A 9,570-nucleotide genomic window follows, 5' to 3' on the forward strand; every position below is an offset into this window, starting at 1 on the left:
AATTTGACAATCTTAGTGAAATGGATACATATTTACAAAAATATAAATTGCCCAGATTAACAGAAGAGGAAGCAAAATACTTAAATAACTCCATCTCAGAAAAAGAAATTGAACAAGCCATTGATGAACTCCCTAGGAAAAAATCTGCAGGGCCAGATGGATTTACAAGCTAATTCTATCTAACATTTAAAGAATAATTAATTCCAATACTATATAGACTATTTGGGAAAATAGGTGAAGGAGTCCTGCCCCCGGGAGGAGAAGATAATACTCACAGACTCATTAAGCAGCCAGTTAGAGCAGCGTGTAACCCTTGTCCTACTTCCAGCACTTTTAACCACACGACTAGTTTTAAAAAACAATTCCAAGTCAAGCCACTCCTTTCCCACCTGTATCCGACTTTAGGACCACTTCCTCTGCGTCTGTGGAAACATAATTTCTGATACCTTACAGAAGGGACCCTAAAGCCATTCTATCCAAACGACTCACACCACCCCCCCCATTCTACAGGTCAGGACACCCAAGGCTAGGAGAGGTCACATGGTTTGTCCAAGGTTATAGTAAGACTCTGAGGTGGGATTGGAACCCAGGTCTTCCTGACACCAAGTCCACACTTTACACACTACGCCATTCAAACCCAGTTCTTCAGGCTTCAGACCCAGTGCTCATTCCTCTACAGTAAACAAGTTTTCCCAAAAGGCTTTCTTCTATATAGTCTCATTTTTACTCCAAAAGATCCCAAGGCTGGGGAGGGTTGGGGGGGGGGAGTGTTAGAAGGGACTCCTTTCTACAAAGAAGAAAACCAAAGCCCAGAGAGGTTAATCATCTCCCCTAAGGTAACACAGCTAGTGAGGGCCAGAATTATAGCTGGAGCTGATTTTAGGGATTATCTAGTCCAGGAGTGGGGAACCTGCAGCCTTAAGGCCACATGTGACCTTCTCAATCCTTAAGGGCAGCCTTTTGATGAATCCAAATCTTACAGAACATTTGTTCACCTCTCATCCTAGAGCGGAAGGCTTCCCTTGCCGCATGGACAGAGAAGTGCATTTCTTAGGAAGAGGAAGCTCCAGGGTCCCTCCAGTCTCCCAATCTCTCCAAGACTGGCTTGGTTCCCATCTCTCCCGACCCCAAGCCTCCCCCCAGACCCAGTGAGGGATACCCCCACCAGCCTGCCACAGGGCCCCAGAGGAAGCACGGCCCTCACCACATGGCTTCCTACAGGCCGGAGGCCCCAAAGTGGGCAGGTGGGGCCCAGGCAGCTGGGAAAAGGGCATCGTGTGTCAGCACCTGAGCGATCTGAGAGAGGAAGAGGGAGGAGGGCACACAGAGGTCTAGCGTCAGCAAAGCGATAGGGGAGGCAGGGACCCCATTCCTTCTCAGGTCAGGCCTCCCCCAGAAGAGCATTCTCTTTCTCCAGGGGCACTTCCTAGAGCTCAAGTCAGCCTCAGAAGCCAGAACGCTTGGGCTCCACGGCCCAGGCAGGTTACCTTTCAGGCCTCTGCCCCGTGTCAGCCCCGTCCATGCATCCCCCCTCTTGAGTACTTCTCCCACAAACCACTGACCTTCTCTGCTCACACACTCAAGAACTGGGGCTGTCGTGAGTTCAGAAACAAGACGGGGGACCCCTTACCACACACTAACCATAGGGCAAGCTTGGAGAGAGGGAAGGAGTCTCCTCCACCCTGCTGGAAACAGACTGGGACAAGGGGCAAGCATTACTAACCCCTTCTCCCTGCAGTTGTCAGGAGGCCAGGCTCTGCCCCCACCCCGTACACACATACTGGGGAAGCTCCCTCCCAGTAAGTGGCCAGTATGGCTACTGGAACTTGAGGGAGAGACATCTTCTGCCCATCCCCCCCTCGGGCTGGTCCTGTCATGAGCTGGAAGTTTTGGTGACTGTGTCTGGGGCCTGCCTGGCCCTGTGGGAGGGGCCCATCAGGCAGCCCCGCCTCACCCCAAGGCATCCCTCACCATGCTGCCCTGGGGATCAGGATCCCTCCTCTCCCGGCCTCCCATGCCCCTGCCCCTGCCCTATTCATCACGCTCTCCTTCTTATGCCTCACCACCCCCACCGCCAACATACACCCGGCTCTCCCCAGAGGCCCCAGCAGAAACCCTTTTGCCCCCTTCCCCAACACAGTCCAGATCCCAGCCTGGCCAGCCTGCTCCAGCTCCAACATCTGGGCACTGCCCACCAAGCTCAGCTGATGGGCAACATGGGTGGGAGAGAGGGGTGGGGAGTAAAAGAAAGGAAAGGAGGGAGGGGAGAGAGGCAAGGAGAGGGGAGGAGAAGGGGGGAGAGGAAGTCATCACTGTAGCATGAATTAAAATGAGAAAATCCAGCCTCCTCATGCCGCTGCTGCTCCTGGCCCTTGCCTACTCAGGGATACAGAAGTGCAGCCCAGGTATAAGCAACAGAAGGCAGAATTTGAATCCAGAGCTTCAGACTCCAAATCCAGGGCTCCTTCCACTCCACCACAAGAGGAGAAAGCTAGGAGAAAAGAAAGTGCACAAGGAGGGAGCGCACAAGGAAGATGGAGAAGAGAGGAAACTAAGGAGTAGGTGACAAGAGGGAGAGGAGAGGGGAAGGTAGAAGGAAAGGGAGAAGATCAAGGCATGTCAGGCAGGTAAGGGCCCCATGGCTTCTAAGGGAATGAGGGGGGCACAGACCTATGTCTGCCCCTACAATCCCAGCCCAACACAGGCCGCATGCCCACTTGCAGAAAGAGGTTGGGTTGGAATAGATGAGGTCCTTCCTTGTGCTAGGATCTTTGTGAGGGCAGGGGCCTGCGCAAGAGACTCTAGCCCGAAGGAGAGGCCAAACACTGGACCACAAAAGAAGGAGGGGCTGTCATCCAGAGCAGGGTCTGCCCAACTCATAGAGCAGGCACCTGCTAATAAGGCATTCTCTCTCTGTCTCTCCCCCTCCTCTCCCTCCTTCCCTTCTCTCCCTCTCCCTCTCTTTCTCCTTCCCTTCTTTATCTTTGTCTTCCTCTCTCTTCCTCTCTCTCTCCTCCTCCCTTCTCTCTCTTCCTCCTTCCTCTCTTTCCTCCTCCTCCTCCCCTTCTCCTTCTCCTTCTTCTTCTCTCTCTCCCACCCCCCCACACATTCCTGCCCACTCCAAAAAAATCCAGAAAATCAAAGTTGGAGTCTAACCCAGGGCCAAGAAAACACAGACCACCAGCCTTGGGGATTCTTAATCCAGGACATATATGAGACATTGTCTCTCCCATAGAAGGCAAACTTCTTAAGGGCAAGACTTATTGTATGTTTGTGTTTGTAATGAGTGCCTGGCACAGAACCTAACACGTGGCAGGCACTTAATAAATGCCTGGTGAGGTGTGGTACAGTGGAAAAGATGTGGAAGTCAGATTCAAAGGACTTGAGTTTGATCTCTGCCTCTGCAATTTACTGCCCGTACATTAGATAAGTCACTTAACCATGGCGTGCCTCGGTTTCCTCATCTGTAAAATTGAAAAACTGGATCCCAAGGCCTCTATGGTCCCTTTTGTCCCCTAAAACTACAATCCTCTGTTCTTTTCCATAAACTGAGGGCTGATTGCATCTGCCACGAGGGTATCGCTCTTCAAGCGCTAACAGTCTGTGTTCTCACTCAGGCACCCTAAGATCTTACATCTCATTTCCCAAGATGACCAAGTCCTGCTGTCAGGTCCTTTCCCCTTCCGCAACAGGAGACTTCCTGGCAGTTCAGGTCACAAAGAAATCCCCTCACTCAAATCCCACGTGGAGTAAAGGCTAAGGACACTCAGACAAAAGGTAGGTGGAGGCTGTTAGTAAGTAGAACCAGGAGACCAATTTATATAGTAAAAACAACATTGTAAAGACAAAAAAACTTTTGAAAGACTTAAGAACTTTGCTTAAGAAAATGAGCAACTGAGATTCACCTAGGACTCCAGATGAAGCATTCCTCTACCCGCCTCCTGCGGAGAGGCGATAGACCCATGCAGAGTGAAATATGTTTTTGAACATGGCCAGTGTGGGAATCTGCCCTGCTTAACTATACATGTTTTTATGAGGTTTTTTCTTTTTCCAATGGGGGAGAGTAGGAAGGAGGGAAAATAAATACTTGTTAACTGAAAAAAATAAATTTAAACAATAAAAAAATATTTTTGGAGGTTGGAGGTCACGGCCTCTATGGATCTGTGCCCTCCCTACCGTCACCCCCACCTTAATTCTGTTCTGAATAGAATCCTTGGTCTAGGATCTGTCTCCTCAGCCTTCCCCCATGGTCCTTTCCAACACTATCAACACTTGGACTGCCTGGAGTGAAGCTGGTACCGGAGCAGGACAATGGGGTCCCCTGTGCAGGACCACCAAGAGTCACTTTGTGCCCCAGAGAAGACAGGAAGAGTCTGACTTAGCAAAGAGGAGAGCAAGGCACCTATGGAGGAGAGAGCTGGGACTTCCTAGAGGCAGCTGGTCCAACCCTCTTTTGTTAATAGAAAAGAAACTGAGGCCCAGAGTGATGTGTTCAAGGTCACACAATCAGTAATGTGGTGGAGATGGGACTGAAACTCAAGTCTTCTGCTTCCAAGTCCAAGGTTCAACTGGGACAGAGAAGAGGGATTGGGGATGGTTGGGGCAAGTTCAGGGTCAGTCAGAGCAACTCCCCAAACGCATACACTCACACACTCCTAAAGAAACCAGATGGGCGGAGACTTCCACTTCTGGGAGCCAAGATGGTGGAGTAATAAGTAAATCACTCTCACCCTCCCTTAGTAACCTCTGAAAGCCCAGAAAATATCATCCCAGGAAGAACCCTGGAGGAGCTGAACCAGAAGAAAGATGGGGTGCAGCAGTAGCCCAGGTAGCTTGAGGGATTAATGGGAAAGGCCCCTCTTGCCCTGGGGAAGGGAAGCAGTACAGAATGGGAGGCGTCCCAGCCAGCTAGGAAAAAGCCCCACCTCAGCAAAGTGGGGGAGATCATGAAACTCAGGTCGTGGAACAGGCAAACACCAACACCTGGACCCGAGTGCCTCAGTGAGGGCGGGGAAATCAGCTCAGAAAACTACCAGGTGCCTGGGCATTCTATAGCAACCAGGTCTCCCAGTGCCTCAGCAAAACTAAGGGAAGCTGTGCTCCAAGGGGCCCCAGGCGGATAAACACCCTGCAACATCCACCTGAAAGGAGCTGAAGAAAGCAAAAGGAAGGAAAGGCCCAGGTGAGCAGGAAATCTCCAGGGGCCAGACTACCCAATCCCACCCCTAGAGCTCCAGTGTTGCTCATTCCAGCCCAACACCAGGTAAGCTGTCAGAACCCTACAGCCTCCAACTGCCAACATTGGAGGCCCCAGCACACAAAGCCAATGACCAAGACCTAGGCTCCCAACACAAGAAGCTTGGGTCAGTGCCCCCTGCTCCCCAGCAGGAGAGCTCAATTTCTTTAAGGGCCAGGAAATAAGCAAACACTGTGAGCAAAAAGAAACATACGATACATTCCTATTATGGGAAGAGTGAAGATCAAGGCAGAAATTCTGAAGAGGACAACATTGTCAACAAACTCACATCTGCAACCTCAAAAGGGAATATGAACTGGTCTGAAGCCCAAAAAGCCTTCTTAGAAGGGCTCAAGGAGGATTTTAAAAGTCAAATTAGAGAGGCAGAAGAAAAAAAATGGGAAAAGAAATGAGAGGTATGCTAGATAGAGTCAATAACTTGGAAAAGGAAGGACAAAAATTAACTGTAGAAAACAAGTCCTTAAAAAATACATTTGAAGTCAAAATGGGTTCATGATTTAGATATAAAGGCTGATACTATAAAGAAACTGGGAGAACAAGGAATAGTTTACCTATCAGATCTATGGAGAACAGAAGAATTCATGACCAAACAGTAGATAGAGAACATTACGAAAAGCAAAATGGAAAACTGATTACATGAAACTGAAAAGTTTTTGCACAAACAAAGCCAATGCAACTAAGATTAGAAGGAAGGTAGAAAATTGGCAAAGAATTTTTACAACCAGTCTCTCTGATAAGGGCCTCATCTCTAAAATATATAGAGAATTAAGTCAAATTTATAAGAATACAAGCCATTCCCCAATTGATAAATGGTCAAAGGATATGAACAGGCAGTTCTCAGATGAAGAAATTAAAGCCATCTATAGTCATATGAAAAAATGCTCTAAATCATTATTAATTAGAGAAATGAAAATCAAAGCAACTCTGAGGTACCACATCACACCTATCAGATTGGCCAAAATGACAAAACAGGAAAATGATAAATGTTGGAGAGGATGTGGGAAAATTGGAACACTAATGCATTGTTGGTAGATTTGTGAAATGATCCAACCATTTTGGAGAACAATTTGGAACTATGCCCAAAGGGCTACAAAAGTGTGCATCCCCTTTGACCCAGCAATAGCACTTCTAGGGCTATATCCCCGAGATCATACAAATGGGAAAAGGACCCACATGTACAAAAATATTCATAGCAGCTCTTTTTGTGGTGGCAAAGAATTGGCAGTTGAGAGGATGCCCATCAACTGGGGAATGGCTGAGCAAGTTGTAGTATATGAATGGAATGGAATACTATTGTGCTATAAGAAATGATGAGCAGGCAGACTTCAGAAAAACCTGGACAGACTTGTAGGGACTGATGCTGAGTGAAGTGAGCAGAACCAGGGGAACGTTGTACACAGTAACAGCCACATTGTGCAGTGACTAATATTGATAGACTTAACCCTCCTCAGAAATGCAAGGATCTAAGACATCTCTGAAGGCCTCATGATGGAAAATGCTATCCACATCCAAAGAAAGAACTGTGGAGTTTGAATGCAGATCGAAGCATAGTATTTGCAATTCTTTTTTCTTCCGTTGTGTTTTATTTCCTCTTTCGGGTGGTTCTTCCAATTGGTTCTCATTCTTACTCCCAACATCGCTAATGTGAAAATATGTGTCATAGGAATGTATATGTATAGCCTATACCAGATATTTGGAGGTTTTGGGGAGGGAGGGGGAGAAAAATTGAAAACTCTAAAGCTTATGGAAGTGATTGTTGATAAACTCAAAATAAATTAATTTAAAAAAACAAATTCCACCTTCTTCAAGAAGCTTTTCTTGACCTCACTTAATGCTAAAGCCTTCCCTCTGAGATTACCTCCCGATTTCTCTTGTGTATTCTGACTTGCAGGCTGCTGGGGGACACAGAGGATAAAGTACTGGGCCTGGAGTCAGGAAAACTCAAGTTTGTGAGTTCAAATCCTGCCTCAGACACTTACTCACTGTGTGACCCTGGGCAAGTCACTTCATCCTGTTTGCCTCAGTTTCCTCCATCTGTGAAATGAGCTGGAGAAGGAAATGGCAAACCACTCCAGTTCCTCTGCCAAGAAAACCCCAACTGGGGTCACCAAGAGTCATATATAGATGACTGAAACAAAAATGTGCTTGTACATCACTGTTTGCATCTTATCTCCCCCATTAGACTGTGGACTCTTGAAGAGCAGAGATTGTCTTTTACCTTTCTCTGTCTCCCCAGCGCTTAGCACAGGGCCTGGCCATAGTAGATACTTAATAAGTATGCATTGCCTAATTTACTGGAATAGTTGGTAAGATAAGACCTTTATCAGTCTTATCTCCCTACCACATTCCCCTTCTTTTTATTGTGCATCAGCCTTGGGAAAACAGATGCCCAGAGTTTACTCTCCAATGTATGAAGCAACTCTCCTTCTCATTTGTTCAGTTCAACCAAAATGTACTAAGCACTTAAGTACGCGCAAGGCCTTGTGCTAGTGCCAGTGACCCAGAGATACGGCACCTCCCTGACCTCACGGAGCGTAGAGTCCACTGGGGAATGTGACCTGTGTACAGATACAAGGTACTATGAGACAGGAGAAAAAGAGAGATGGAAATAAAGTCCTCTAGAAAAGGGGGAAGGGGGATGACACCTGCAGCAGCAGGGGGAGGGGTTGAGAGGTCAGGCTGAGAGGGACAACAGGGAGCAGGCAGTCTTAGCGGAGAAGACGGATTTCAAGGGGTAGGAATGGGGAGAGAGCTATGCCTGTATGGAGGGTAGCCTGCAGGACCAGGTGTGGAGAACGGTCGAGGTCAGCTGGAGTGTGGGGTGTGTGTGTGTATGTGTGTGTGTGTGTGTGTGTGTGTGTGTGTGTGTGTGTGTGTGTGTGTGTGTGTGTGTGTGTGTGTCTGGGGGGAAGGGTAGTGATGTGGAATGAGGATGGGAAAGTAGGTTAGAGCCATGTTTTGAAGGTCTCTAAATGCCAGATTAAGGATTACATAAAAATAATAGCTAACATTTACTTAGCACTTGAGGGTTTACAAAGCACTTTATTATTTCCTTTGATTTTCATATTAGCCCTGTGAGGTAAGTGTTATTGTTAGTTCCATTTTACAGAAAGAGGAACTGAGGCTGAGTGGTTAAATGACTTGCCCCAGTGTCACACAACTATTAAGCACTGAGACAGGATCCAAATACAGGTCTTTCTGACTTTAAGTCCATAGCTCTATGAGAGGGCTAATCTTGGGTTCAAATCTTGCTTCTGTCACACACTAGCCGTGTGAACACGGGTGAATCACTTAACATCTGAGTGCCCCAAGCACCTTCTGTGACTATAAAGTACAGATTAGTGAAAGGAATTTCCACACTGGAAGTTTGCAGTAATAGCATCACAAGTCTAGACCAAAAAAAAAAAAAGACAACAGAACATCACTGGTTTCTGAGTGGGGGAGTGAGCTGATCAGACTTTGCTTTAGGAAGGTTATTTGGTTCCCTGAAAGCTATCTGCCTTTCAGGGGGTCCCCTTGGAATGTCCTGGGCCTTGATCCAAGCCCTAGCTAGGATTCATTTCCTTCACGCCCTTCAGAGTATCCTACCCACCCTCATCTTCCAAATTCTTTCTGGGAACACATTGGGGGCAAGCAGAGAATACTTCCAAATTGGATAGGGGAAGGAGGAAGTCCCCAACGAGGCTCATGCTGGGAATATCCCACCTGGCACAGCCCTTGAACTGGCACTCAGCAGCTGTGAGAGCCCAGACTCCTTAGCATCATCACAGGGCTGTGATGCCACCTCAATCCATGCCATGGAGAGACCCTGTCCAGAGGGACCTGGGAGCATTGGGAGAGGAGGAACCACGGGACTCTGCCAGGCCCCCCCTTGTGACTTCCTTCCCCCAAAGTGGGCTGCAGCCTCAGTCCACCCCCCCCTTCACTTCTGCCACCCCTTGTATGAGGAGGAGCATCACATAGCCTCGAGGCTGGCTGTCCCCCTTCTTCCTTCCCTGAACGGCCCATTGCCCACCAGACACACTGAGAAAGGCTATGCATCCATCTGAAAGATATCTCATGCTTCTCAGGTTTGAGAGACAAAACACGGAACGGGGGAGAGAAGGGGATGCAGAGGTCGCCCAGAGGAAGGATCCCCCTCGCGCAGGTCTGACAGCCCCAACTGGATCTCGCACAAGCAGACCTTCCCACGCAATAGCGGGTCCACACACTTGTCTTAGGAGGGGCTGCCTTCCTCATGGGGTATGTATGGGTGGGGGTAACAGGCACATCTAGGACTGCCACATCCCACGGAAGACACACACACACACAGA

The sequence above is a fragment of the Phascolarctos cinereus genome, unplaced genomic scaffold (assembly GCF_003287225.1).
Source record: "Phascolarctos cinereus isolate Bilbo 61053 unplaced genomic scaffold, phaCin_HiC Scaffold_2;HRSCAF=192, whole genome shotgun sequence".
Lineage (NCBI taxonomy): Eukaryota > Metazoa > Chordata > Mammalia > Diprotodontia > Phascolarctidae > Phascolarctos > Phascolarctos cinereus.